Source organism: Marmota marmota, unplaced genomic scaffold (assembly GCF_001458135.2).
Source record: "Marmota marmota marmota unplaced genomic scaffold, marMar, whole genome shotgun sequence".
NCBI classification, from domain to species: domain Eukaryota; kingdom Metazoa; phylum Chordata; class Mammalia; order Rodentia; family Sciuridae; genus Marmota; species Marmota marmota.
Genome location: NW_025999900.1, coordinates 25,196,939 through 25,210,908, shown reverse-complemented (window position 1 = coordinate 25,210,908; position 13,970 = coordinate 25,196,939). Strand labels below are relative to the sequence as shown.

Below are 13,970 nucleotides of genomic sequence, written 5' to 3'. Positions count from 1 at the left end.
CTCCACATAATATTAATTATAAAGGAGAAAATTACTTCATATTGGAGACATCTAAAAAAAATCAACTTGAATCATGTCCCTCCTGTCCTGATACACTGAGAATAATACAGTAATACTTTTGTAATACTCGAAGGTAAGGTTGAGTGAGATCCTCCTTCCCCTTAACTCTGCATTGCCGTTGAGTTCCATTACTCACATTGCCAGAACCCCTTCTTTCCAGTCATCATTAACCCCCGAGGAAGCAGTACATGATTTGTCTTGACATTTTTCCTTCAAAATCTCCATTTTTTTTTTTGCTTCCTTTATGGTTTTTGGTGATGTTGCTTAAATCTCAAATTATTCTGTATATTCTATGGCAGAGTTCCTTATTTCTAAGACCTTGGGTACCCAGGATTTTTAGTGAGCATAATGAGACTCAGCCAGATACAATTTAGGAATGAATGGTTTATATTCCTGTTGGGATATAAACTTTCTTTAGAGAGTCTACTAAAGTTCTTAATGAAAAGAATCTGGTGATACTGGATGGTGGCTCATGGGGAAAATTTTTACTATATGTCTTCTCCAAAGTTAGAATTAAATACTATATTAAAGTTATTTCTGGCCTACTTATTATTATGCTTGGAGTTAAAATTTTGGTCCAGTTAGAAAGAGTCAACTTTCCCTAAGTTTTAAGTCTAAACTTATCCACCCTGAAGTCAGTCCGCACTTCTGTATGTAGGGAAAGAATTGAGTTAAAGAGCTTTCAAGTTCTACTGATGGTCTGCTACCATCCTGTGACCTTCTAAAACTTTGCTTCAATGCCTGGAGGAAGAAACTTCTTAGCTTCCCTCTTTTCAATTAGTTACTAATAACTTAAAACGAGTCTCATCCACATCGGCTTCCAACATACATAGGGCTTTCCCTTCTTTTTTTAATATTTATTTTTTAGTTGTAGTTGAACACAATACCTTTATTTTATTTATTTATTTATTTTTTACGAGGTGCTGAGGATTGAACCCAGGGCCTTGCACGTGTTAGGCAAGTGCTGTACCACTGAGCCACAACCCCAACCCGGGGCTTTCTCTTCTTATTCCTATTACATATAATTGTGAGACAGGTAGACCAAAGCAAAATGAAATAAGTGAATCTATAAAACTTACATCAAGAAATTCAGAATTATCTTGGAGTTTTCAAACTGAAGCCTTTTTATCAACTTATGATTGGGCTGGAGATATAATTCAGTGATCGAGCACTTGTCTAACATGTAGAAGGCCCAGGGTTTGATTCCCCAGAACCTCAAAAGAAAAAGAAAACCCCCCAAAACTTATTACATTAAAAATACTTTATAATTAATTCATATGATAATAGCTGAGTTTGACCATTAAATGTAGAAATGAGTATAAATTCTAGGACATCACTATCAGAGATAGGACTTATTAGTCTTAGAAGTGCAGGTGCTGGTTAACTGCCAGGAAGCTTGCCTTCCCAGTTTTATATAGATTCCAGGTTTTTTTCTTAAAGTCTAGGTAGTGCTCTGCTGAGTCTAGGAATGTTCTTTTGTATTGAACAGGGGATTTGTAAAAAGTAACTCTAACCTTGTAAATTACCTATGGAGACTTCCTGATCTCAGAACTATTAAAGGACTACTTGGAAGGGTGTGTTCAGGTTCCTGTTGGTATATATCTTTATTAATTCTACAACTATTTAACCACTCAGCTAAAATCACACTGTGAATTCCATTATAGTTCTTGAAAGGGCATCTTTACTATTTCCAAATCAGCATTATCAAGAGTAGATCCCAAAGCAGTCACCTTACTGTAGGGTGTCCTCCAAGTTCTGCAGTACACATGTCACAAGATCAAGGAGGAGAACGTTTTCTTGGACATCTTTGGTAAGATCCTGGAAAGTCATATAGGGAGTAACCACTGGAAGTGCTCGCTCCTTTTTGTGTCAGGACTACCCCAATTATGACTCCCAAGAAACCGAGAGAATCAAAAAGTATTCCCCCAGGTTCTAATCTCACCTGGTACAGCTACTGAAGCTTCATATTAGACGGCTGAAGCTAAATGTTATGCTTCTGTGATAGCATAACATGATAGGATTCTGCCTGAAGAATCCAACTATAGAGAACCACAGGTTTTTACTAAAGAAAAAGACCCTAGAGATGGCAGCATGCCTGTTTCCATCCTGATAAATTGAAGGCTTTGGCCTACCAAGCCAATATGTTATGCAGGAATAAGGGTCCTTTGGGAAGTTATTCCTCTACTGATCATGGACAGATTCTATTAACTTGTAAAGAAATCCCTTTAGAGTTACAAAAGATTGTGTATGTTTTCTTCTTTTAGATTTTTTTCTTTATCTATATTTCAGTAGACAGGAATTGATCATAGAGATCATAAAATCAATCCACTATTGACCTCATTATTGATGATTATTTAGAACCTGCTCCTTAATCCACTGTGGAAGTTAAGATCTATAACTGATCAGATGGAAATTGCATGAAAGTTGTCAGTGTTGTTTTTGCTTTGTATATTGGTGCCACTGTTGGCTGGGCTGGCTATGTGCCTTGTCATGAAATGCAGAAGGAAAAAACACTTTCACATTCAAATAATATCATTTCATCCTTTGGAATACCATGGCCAACTATAAAATTCCTGCCACAAAGAACAGCTATGCACAGGCCAACTATTCGAAAGCAAAGTCATCCTTCTGGGCAGGCGTCTCACTAACATTTGGATCTAGGAGCCAGTCTATCTGGGATTGAATCTTAGTTGTCATTTACTAGTTGAATGGCTCACTTGTAAGATGGGGATGAAAACAGGATCTGCCTCATGTGATTGTTCTTAGGGTTAAATAAGTCATATGTGAAGTCCTTGAGTGCAATGCAACACACAGTAAACTCAGATGTGTTATTTGTTATTTGACTGGAATACAGGGTAATCAATTAATTTATAAGTTAATTGATTTAGGTATGTAGACACTGTATAATAATGAAATCATAACCAAGGTGATAGTTAATCAGCATTTGATTTTAATTTTACCCAAGATAAAATTAATGCAGTCATTGGGCATTGACTACTCTTGAGAGCACTGCTACACACCCAAAACTTCCCAAGGAGAAACTCTTCTTGGCCCATGTGGAGTCAAGGTGGTCTTTTATTTATGCTTCTTTAGTAAAATGCTCCAAAAATGTGGAAGAGTACATGGCTATGTCACAGGTCCTACTCATGGAGTATTACCTCAGACTCACTGTCCTTAAAATTTACCAAAAGCTCAACTGTAAAAAGCATTACTGATGAAAGTTATTCATGCTTAAAATGATGATGATGATTGATGATAATCATCATAAAAGAATTTTGTTGGGTTGTTGTCCTTTTCATTAAACAATATTCTCTAAAAAGGAAATCTAAGGGGAAATTTTCTTTCTGGTCTCAGTATCAGAACTGAAGATTAAGGTTAATATTTATTGAATGCTACCAAGAATCCATCACTTTTCAAACTATTTCCTTTGTGTTGATTTATTTAATTTGTGAAATATTTGATGAAGAGATACATAATTATCTTTAATTTACAGGTGAGAAAACTGAAACATGCAGAGATTAAGCAACTGTACAACTTATATAACTAGTAAATTATAGACAAGGGATTGAAAATCAGGTAACCCAGCTCCAAGAATAGTCTCTAAACCACCACCATTATACTACCTCATTTAAAAAAAAAAAAAAAAAAAAAAAAAAAACCTTGTTCTATTTACTAACAGTTAGCTTGATTTTGTCTCTGTGATGTCTGTGAATCATGAAATTGATTTAAATTCATTACTAGAAAGCTCAGAGCCAAATTCCTAGCCAGGTAAGAGATTTTATGGCATACATTTTGTATTTCAACTTCAATCCTAAGGTTTATCTTTTCTTTCATATTTACATTTTTCCTTTGTTCCATTATAAAAGTAACCCTGGGTTGGGAGCAGGGTGAATAGGCCAAACACAGGATTTTTAGGACTGTGGAATACTGTCCTACCAAGGACCATACATACCAAAATGGTAGATACATATCTTTACAAATATATCTAAACCCATAGAATGTACAACAGCAGGAATGAACCTGAATGTAAACCATAGATTTTAATTGATTATGATGTGTTGGTGTAGTTTTACTGACTATAACAAACATAATCTGGCGGGTAATGTTGATGATGTGGAGACTATGTACATATGGGGTAGAGGTATAAATCTCTGTAATTTTCTTTCAATTTTGTTGTGAACCTAAAACTGCTCTAAAAAAACTTATAATGTTGCCTGCCTGATATCAAAGTCTGTCAAGAACAGTAAGCAAAACAACATTACAAGCCAATATTACTTGTGAACAAAACCACAAATTTTTTTTTAAATTAGCAAATTGATTTAAGCAGTATATAAAAAATCATGAGTCTGGATTTCTCAAGAATGCAAAGATGTTTTAACATTAGAAAATACACGAATAATGTAATTCATCATATTAAAATAAGAAATATCATATAATCATCTGAATCCTAGGCAGGGAAACTATAATAAAGCAATCATTTATGATTTAAAAAAATTAACGAACTCAGAAAAGATGGAAATGTTCTTAACCTAATAAAATATTTTTAAAAATAAACTTGCCCCAAACAACATGTTAATGGAGAATCGATGAAACATTTCATTTAAGATCAGGAACAAGACAAGTTTTTACATAGTTGTCCTTTCTATTCAACACTGTATTGTGCCTGGCCAAAAGAAAAAGGAAAAACAAAGAAGAAATAAAACTATCCTTACTGTACTTGCCAATGATATGACTGTACATGCAGAAAACAAAAATCTCTATGGGTATATTATTAAAATTAAAAAGAAATAACATGCAAAAATCAATTTCATCCTGATGTCAACAAAAGCAAATAAGAATAAAAATTTTAAAGATATCTCAATAACATTATTCAAAAGATCTTTATGAACAAAATTATAAATCTTATAAAAGACATTTTTAAAAATGTAAATAAAAGTAGAAATATATTTATGGATTGGAAAATTCAATCATGTAAAGATGTTGTCAGTTTTTCCCAAATTGAGGCCATCTCAATAAAATCCCAACTGTTTATTCGCAGAACCTGAAAGCAAATTCTAAAATTTATATGGAAATATGAAAGACCAAAAGGAAACAAAATCCTATTGATGAAAATCAAAGTCAGATAACTTTGTTCTACCAGATACTAAGACTCTCTATAAAGTTATAGATATTGGGACAGTATAGTATCTATAGGAAGCGACAAGGAGTTTTGTTTAAAAACACACACACACACACACAAATACACGTTAGGCTAAGGCAGCTCCAGTGTCCTGGATTCCTACATAAATAAACTACACCCCAACTCAAGTGTAAAGGGTAAAACAAAACTTAAGCTTAAACAATCAGAAACTACCAACTATCTTCTTACTAAGTACTTTCTGCTGCAATGATCCAAATAAGCCTACAGCTCCACATTAACCAAATATTTTCTTTGCCTTTCTTCCATGTTCCTAATAAAAGGCCTTCCTCTCCACTCCCTTTTGTCAGAGCCAAGGAACAAACTATATGTAGTCGAGAGCTGCCAATTCATGAATCCCTGTCTGCTCAAATGAAAGCTTTAAAATTTTAATGTGCCTAAGTCTATTTTTTAACAGATCAAAGGAATGAAATAATAATTCTAAAAATTGTCCCACAGACATATGGATATTTGATGTCTGACATAGTTGGCCCCATAAATCAGTCAAGAAAGAAAATGGACTTTTCCTAAATAGTGCTGGGACAATTATCCATACAGAAAAAATGTAAAATTGGACTCCTACCACACACCAACATCAACTCCAAGATGAAAGACCCAAAAGCAAATGGCAGATATATAAAAGTTTTAAGAGAAAATTAAGGCAAATAACTTAATTATCCATGAACAGGGAAGTAGTTTGTAAATAAAACCAAATGCACAAACCATAAAGTAAAAAATGTATAAAATTGATTGCATTAAAATTAAGAAATTCTGTTTATAAGAAGATCCCATAATAAAGACAAAAGACAAATATCAAAATTGGAGAAAAATACTGGAAACTCATATAAGTGACAAAGGGATCAAAATCAGGACATATCAATAACTTGCATGACTCAATTAAAAAAACAAAAAAAGCAAATAACTTAGAAAAGAGCCTTTAATAGGCACTTTCTCCAAAGAGAAAACCTGAATTACCCAAAGGTTGTTTAGCTTCATTAGGAATCAAGGAAATCCAAACCAAACCATAATCAGTTATAATTTTATAGCCCCAAGATTGACAAAAAAAATGTAAAATCTTTAAGAATAAATTTTAAGTAATGTGCTGATGTAGAACAAAGGACTCCTCACCTACTCCAGGTGAGAGCTAAACTGGAACAGTCACTTTGGAAAATTACCTAGGTTGGAAAAGTGGTAAAGTCAAACACCACAAATCAATCTTAAGTATATACCATAGATAATCTTTTGAACATATTATATTATTATATAGGTACAATAATACTAACTAGCCACACTGCTCATAATAGCGAAAACTGAAAATGACCTAAATATCTATCAATACTAGACTAGATAAATACATTGTGGAATATTCAAATATTAGAATGCAACAGAACAGAGAAAATAAATGAAATTGAGTTATATATACCAGTATTTTTAAAATCTCAATAGCGTAACATTGAGACCAAGAAGTCAATCACAGAATTTTTAAATAGGCAGGGAAATTATATATTATTTAGGAATATACTTAGAAGTGGTAAAATTATTTTAAAAAGCAATGGAATGATTATTACACAACAATAATATTAATATTATTGCATATTTAAGAGAGAGTGTATAGGAAGGGTGCAATTGTAGAGGGGCTTAAAGGCATTTCTAAGACATCAGTTTTCTTTATCTTAACACAAACGTTTACTTCATTATTGTTCTTATTAATAGTACATATACACTTTTATACTCTTCTGTTAATTAAGTTCACAATTTTTTAAAAGCAGAAAAAATGTTAAAAGAATAAGAACAACAAAAGGTAAACCTTTCAGGATACTTTAATTCTTATTTTGGGGGTAAATTTCTAGGGATATCATTGCTAAGTCAAAACACATGAATCTTTTAAAGGGTCAGCATTCATACACTCCTAAGCAGTATTATCTTAGGTTTTATTTTATTATGTCTGCATTTATGTAAACTGCCTTTACTCTTTTTTTCTGAATTAACATGAAGCCTAAATAAACCCCTAACAAGGCAAGGAAGTGTGGTACAAGCCGTGGGGAACAGAGCTTTGTAACCTGTGGTATTTCTCTCTAGTGAGAATTTGGGTGGGATTCCCATGCAGGAGACCTACCAGTGTGGTAGAACTGTTAACCCCGAATCACAGAGCTGGAGCTTTCTCCACGAACCAAAGGAAGGGATCAGGAACTCTTCTCACTTTTAGCCTGTGAATACCCTTCCGGGCTTTCCTGCCAGTCCATTGCAGAAGGCCTCCTCAGGCCAGCTAATCTCAGCTTCCTATCCACTGGAACTCGCTACAGCTTTTTCCTGTGTATGCGTGAGATTCACTACTGGCTCATCTGGATGGAAATACAGTGACTTCAAAAATCACAGATAGCTATCAGCAAAGAGCCGACAGTTCCTAACATAAATATCCGAAGAGATACTTCCTTTATTCAGATGTTTTGCAGCATATGGAAATAAATATTGTTGACTGGACATGGGGAGAAAATAAATCTTTCCCTACTACAAAGACTACAGGAAAAGCAAGAAACTGGGCAGTGCCTTTGTCCTCAGCCTCCTGTCGTCCCAGGAACAGCCCTGCCCTAGGGCTCACCTCAGTCACAGCCCTACAGATACTCACCCTGGCACTCCTCCACGCCCCCAGCTCTAGCAGAGTCCTTCCCACTGCACAGGCAAACACTTGTCACCATGCACTTATATTTCTTTCCCCATTTGGCTGTGTCTTGTGCATCTTTTATCTTGGCACCAAATATGGTGACTGGTGCTAATCCTGGTCTTCACTGCTAAAGAAACCTCTCTCAAAAGATTAGTGGCATCCTACTCTTTTTACTCGAAGGAAAACAAGAGGCCAGATTAGCAAGAGATATGTACAAAGCCACAGAGAGGGTAGTAGTCTTTGTGAGTCTTCTGAATCCCATTCCTATTACTGCCAGGTAAAGAAGTTTCAGGAACAGCTATATTGTATCCCAGTGCTTGGACTCAAGTCTGCACCTCTGTCTTGACAGAAACAAAATGAGCTAATTAAATACTTGCCACTAGCTTATTTTGGAAACTTCATGGAGTGTGTGAGAGCCCGAGTGAATTTCAGGCCACTATTGATTACTTCAAATGCGGAGGAAGTCATCCAAGCATGGGAAGAAGGTGAGGAAGCTAAACCCATGGCCAAGGGTTATTAATATTGTAATGCTTTTGCTTATTGGCGCAGAAAAGCAACTCTCGGCTATATAGGGACTAAAGGTTTAAGGCTATAATGGAGGAGAGTAAATAGAATCCTTCAAGGTTGAAGAAGAGTCCAACCAAATACTCTACCTAATTGCTTTGGAATAACGAAGATCACCCTGCTTACTGTGGGAGAAAGAAAATCAATAGATTGTATTTAGAGGAAATTCAAGGCACAATCGGGTCATTCTCTCTGTGGCTAGTAGAAAGTGATACCTCTGTACAGATCCCCCAAGGGGCAGCAATTAAGTGAAAAACAGTCCATGGTGCCTACAATAACCCAACAGCTTTAAATATAAAATAGTTTCAAATTTATAGGCTTCCAGTGGATCTGAAAGAGAACTATCCATTCGTAAGGTGAGTGAAGCTTTGCTCACAGTAAGAAGTGATTTAATCCACTGGTAAAATTGATGAGGTTTTAGATAATAGCATTAGTCTTGATCCCAGAGATCTCTGGGATCTAAATTAAATCTCTCGCATAAAGACTTTTTAGGCTTCAATCCAGAGTTTTGCATGTCCACTTTCTGAACTTTCCTATCCAAAATTAACTGACATTGCCCACCATATGGTAAGATCACTTCAGAGAACATAGAATGTTTTGAAGAAACAGATGTCATCCATCCATAGTTGACACAGGACTGGCCCAGACCAAAGAGGCTCAGACATGCCTAGCCTCAAGGTGTAGCCATTCCAACACATCACCTCTCTGTATTCCCCTTTGAGTGGCCATATTTAGGAAATAACTGATGCTTGCGAGAGCCCCAAGCTGGAATTCAGGTGGGCATTTAAATAATATTATGCGTTCAAAGTAAGTTATGTATACAGTTTTTTTTCCAATATAGTATCAAACTAAATAATACTAAAAATATTTTAAAACTAAGGAGACCTTTTTTTTCAATATGAATTTTCAGGGTTAGAGTACTTCATTCTCTGTAAGCAAAACAGATTTTACCCCCTTTTCACAATTTTCGTACTCTGGGAAAACAGTGTAATTTGATTTGTGGATTATTCTAAAATATGTCATTACAGCTCATCTTTCCTCTTTGACCCCTGGACCTCGTCAGTTGGTCATCAACCCTTGAAGATCCTGCTCTATAATCTGTTGGCTCCTTTCCCTCCTCATGTCCCCCATCTGCCAGCTACTACTGGGCTCTGTCTCTGGTGTACTTTCTCTCCTCAGGCCTCACACCACCACACTGCCGGCACACTCCTGTGTGTCACATCTTTTACATTTCTTCATTGCCCAGGGAGTCCAAACAACATCTTCATGGCCCTTTATAAGACTCCCAGCCTACCCTCCAGCCTCACCTGTCTATGCCCTCTAACATCCTACAGTCTGGTCCCCATCAGTCCCCATTTCTTAAATAGGCTAAGTACATCATACCCTCACCTTTTAAAATATAATACTCTACCTAAAATAACCCTTCTTTGCTCCTTGCTTCTTTCCTCCAGGAAAATTCTACTCATTCAACAATACCCAGTTCCTCACTACTTTCTGAAGAATCTGCCTCACTCCTCAGGCAGAATTGTCTACCCTTTTCTGCACTTCTATTGCTTTCTGGAATAGTACACTACCAGTTTCTGGGTACACTACCAGTCCCTTGCAGGCCGGAACCTTGCTGGGCTTATCTGTGCAGCCTCTGTGCTTCTCTCATGCCCACTACAGAAGTTATAATACATCTTTGTAGAAAAAAATCAATTCTATTGGATTTCTAGAAAAATGATACTGTCCCTAAGAGTAGCCATTGAGAATCTCAGCTATATCAAATACTTTACCAGGGGTAAAGGCTCAGTAAGGCACAGTGTGACATCCACACTCCGCTTATTTTACCAAAGCATTTATTTTATCACCCGGTTTGATGTGCCATGCTGATATTGCTGTGATGACAACATTTCCTCTTTTTGTTGTCACATGTTGTTTTAATCAGGGATGCTTCTTTGACTCTCTATCAGAGAAAGGTATTCTTAAAAACACCTGCTCTAGGGACTGGGGTTGTAGCTCAGCGGTAGAGTGCTCATCTAGCATGTGCAAGGTCCTGGATTCGACCCTCAGCACCACATAAAAATAAATAAACAAAATAAATGTATTTTAAAAATAAAAATATATAAAAACACCTTCTCTAAACTTTGAGGCTACTTTCATGTAAGGAACTAGAATGCTACCTCCATTTTCTTTGGTTTTAGCTTTCATCATAATAAGTAGAACTGTGGCCGGGCACAGTGGCACACACCCATAATCCAAGTGACTTGGGAGCCTGAGGCAGGAAAATCCCAAGTTCAAAGTCAGCCTCAGCAACTTAGAAAGGCCCTAAGCCAATTAGTGAGAACCTGTCTCAAAAAACTTAAAAACAGAGGCTGGGAATGTTGGCACCCAGCAGCAACATTATTGATTCTTACATACATTCACATGGGGTGGAAGTTAAAAGAAATTATATATGCATACTAAATATAATAGATCACATAGGACAAAATTCTAGAGAAAAAAAGCTAAAAGGGGAACTTCTTCCTCCTCTCCTTCTTGATGGGTGCTATAAGACAATTACCATGGTTTAGACAGGGAATCCAGATCCTTTGAAAGAGCACTGCCCAGAGATGGACCAAAGCCATACTTTTGGCCTTTGTCGTATCATATGTAGCTGTGTCAATTGGCCCAAAAGATTTTATAAAAACAGAAAAGTATATTTGTGATCTTCACTGTATCAATAGGGCTATCTATTCTGAGTAGAGTGTTTAGTTAATGATAAACATATGATTTCCTTAAGATCTGTTAAGCAAGTCTCTTTTTAACATAGTTATAATAGATCCAACAAATTCATTCTTGGTGAGATATAATTATTCAGCTTTATCATCTTTGTACCAATTAAACTTTATTTATACTATAAATAAGTATTATGACCATAGATACAAGTTCATCTCCATCACAACTCTATGTTTTATGATTGGAGTAAGAATCAATACACCTCTGGAAGATGCATTTAGGAATTGATCTCTCTCTCCTCTTCCCTTGCCCCCTATATTGCATAACACAGTAGCTATCAATCACATGTGATATGAATTGTTGAAATATGACCAGCACCATGTGAGCTGTGCTATAAAATATTCATTAGACTTTAAAGATAATATAAAATATGTACATAAAAATCCCTGTATGTTATGCTGATTACATATTGAAATGATATTTTGAATATATAGGATTAGATTAAAAGTATTAAAAATAATTTCACCTGTTAATTTTTATTTTTTAATGTTGCTACTAGAAAATTAACAATTATATGTATAACTCACATTGTATTTCTAAGGACAGCCTTGGTCTATGGAATATGTTTATTTCCTACTTAATAAAAAGCTACTGGAGTGTTAAAAGTGCCTTTTGTTTTAACTCCTAAAATCCAGGTTTTGCCTTTTTTTTCTGTAGTTGTAGATGGACAGCATGCCTTTATTTTATTTGTTTATTTTTATGTGGTGCTGAGGATCGAACCCAGTGCCTCACACTTGCTACGCAAGCGCTCTACCCCTGAGCTACAGCTCCAGCCCTTGCCTTTTAAAGAATTTTAAATTCAGAATTCAAATATGATTTATCAAAAAGGGAACAAAAAAAGGAACCAAAAAATGTGCTATTGCAAGTACAACTGGTCTTGTGGATTACGAATTTCAGGAAAGACATCACATTCACTAGCAAGTTATACTTAGAAATGCTTGAAGGGACTCCTAACTCACCGGGAACAGGTTAATGAAGCATGGATAGAAGGATCAGTAACTGAAAAGTCAATTCCTGACTTCACCAGGTCTAAAACCCTAGAACAATGATGCTCTTCTTAAGATATCCTTCGATGCTCTCTCCATCCAGATTCCTTTGTTACTTTTACTGACTGCAACTTGAAAACTCAAAAGCAGAGTGTTCATCAGACTCAAGTAAAAACCTCTAGGCTCTCAAAATTAAAAGTCATATCTTTAGACTTCCTTTTATAAATAACATGAATTACAGTAATGCCCCCCTACACACTTATCTGCAGGGGATATGTTCCAAGGTGGCACCTGAAACCACAGATAATACTGATGCCTGCATATACTACATTCTTTCCCCTACATGCATAACTATAATAAATTTTAATTTATAAATTAGGCACAGAAAAAACTTAACAACAATAACCAATAATAAAACAGAACAATTGTGATATATTTAAAACTTAGGACTTGCTTATCCTGGAATTTTCTATTTAATATTTTTGGACTGCAATTGAGCACAGGTAACTGAAGCTACATTTCTGTGAATAAAAGGGAGCCACTGTTTCCATCCTCTATTTTCATTATCAAAACAAATCTTTTTCATGTGTCTATCATGTAAAGAATATTGTTGGAAATCAAGAATACAAATAAATGAGACACAGTCCCTGTCCTGAATAGACAGAGCAAACTTCTCCCTCTCTTCCTAATCCCTCTTCCTTCCCTTTACTCTTTTAATCTTTATTCCTTCCACATCAGGAAAAGAATATTTTTGCTGTGAACTCTCTGGCTTCCTAGAATGGCTCAGGAGATTCATTAACCAACTTAAATAGATAAATCCCTACAGGTGCTGACGCTGGAACTGCTCTGTGGGAGCTTCCCCTGTGAGAGGCAGCTCCATCCCAAATTGCCTACCATCTGGAGTGTCAGCCATTGCCACACTGGGTGTGGGGATCACATGTGATCTCCATCAATATTCTCTGTCCACGCCATCTGATTACATATGGCAGGCTTCTCCTGACCAGAAGTGACACAGGATTCTCTCTGAACAGTTCAACTGTCCTTGCCAGGGAAACTTCTCCCTGATGAAATACATTTTATTTATACAATGTGATCTATATTTTGAGTCAGATCATTCCACCCACATGCTGTAAATTTCAGGGAAATACAACTAGCCAGTTATAAATGGTATAAAATCAATAGAGGAAAAACTTAATTGCACTTGTACAGATTTTGAGGGATTATTTTTCCACCCCACAGGGGTAGGTGATCAAGGAGAAACAGGAGAAAGATTATTCTTTAGTCTTTTTCCCTTTTGAAAGCCACATTCTAATATTTGGCATACTTTCCTATTTCTTCTCCTTGGCTAGACCCAGCTTGTTAGTTCTTTGGCTCACATTCCTCCTTGACTTCCATTTACTCCACGTTCTTTTCTCTGTGTTAATGGTTAACAGAGCATGTACTGTAAATTAGCATTTATAAAAATCAATTACACTGCTCCATAAGACAGAGCGGAAACTTAGATTGTCTTCACCAGATCATTTGTATTTATCTGTTAATTATAAACCTTAATTGTCTCTTTTTATCATATTAATTTGCACAAATTGTACAACTTCAGAGTTTAGCAGTTTTGAAGCCCTTGAAATACAATTATTCTCTTAACATTCTTTTCAGAAACATGGTATTCATTAATGATTAGGTTGGTAAAAATTAGCAGCTCTGGTAATTGGCCTTGGCTTCTCCTTGGTTTTTTTTTTTTTTTTTTTTTTTTTTTTTTTTTTTTTTT

General features: G+C 35.7%; 1 long non-coding RNA gene across 1 annotated transcript in view; it reads right to left on the bottom strand.

The window, feature by feature from the left end:
• The window catches only part of LOC125615252, a 94,075-nt gene that overhangs the window by 1,503 nt on the left and 78,602 nt on the right, over nucleotides 1–13,970 (bottom strand). The window lies entirely within an intron of this gene.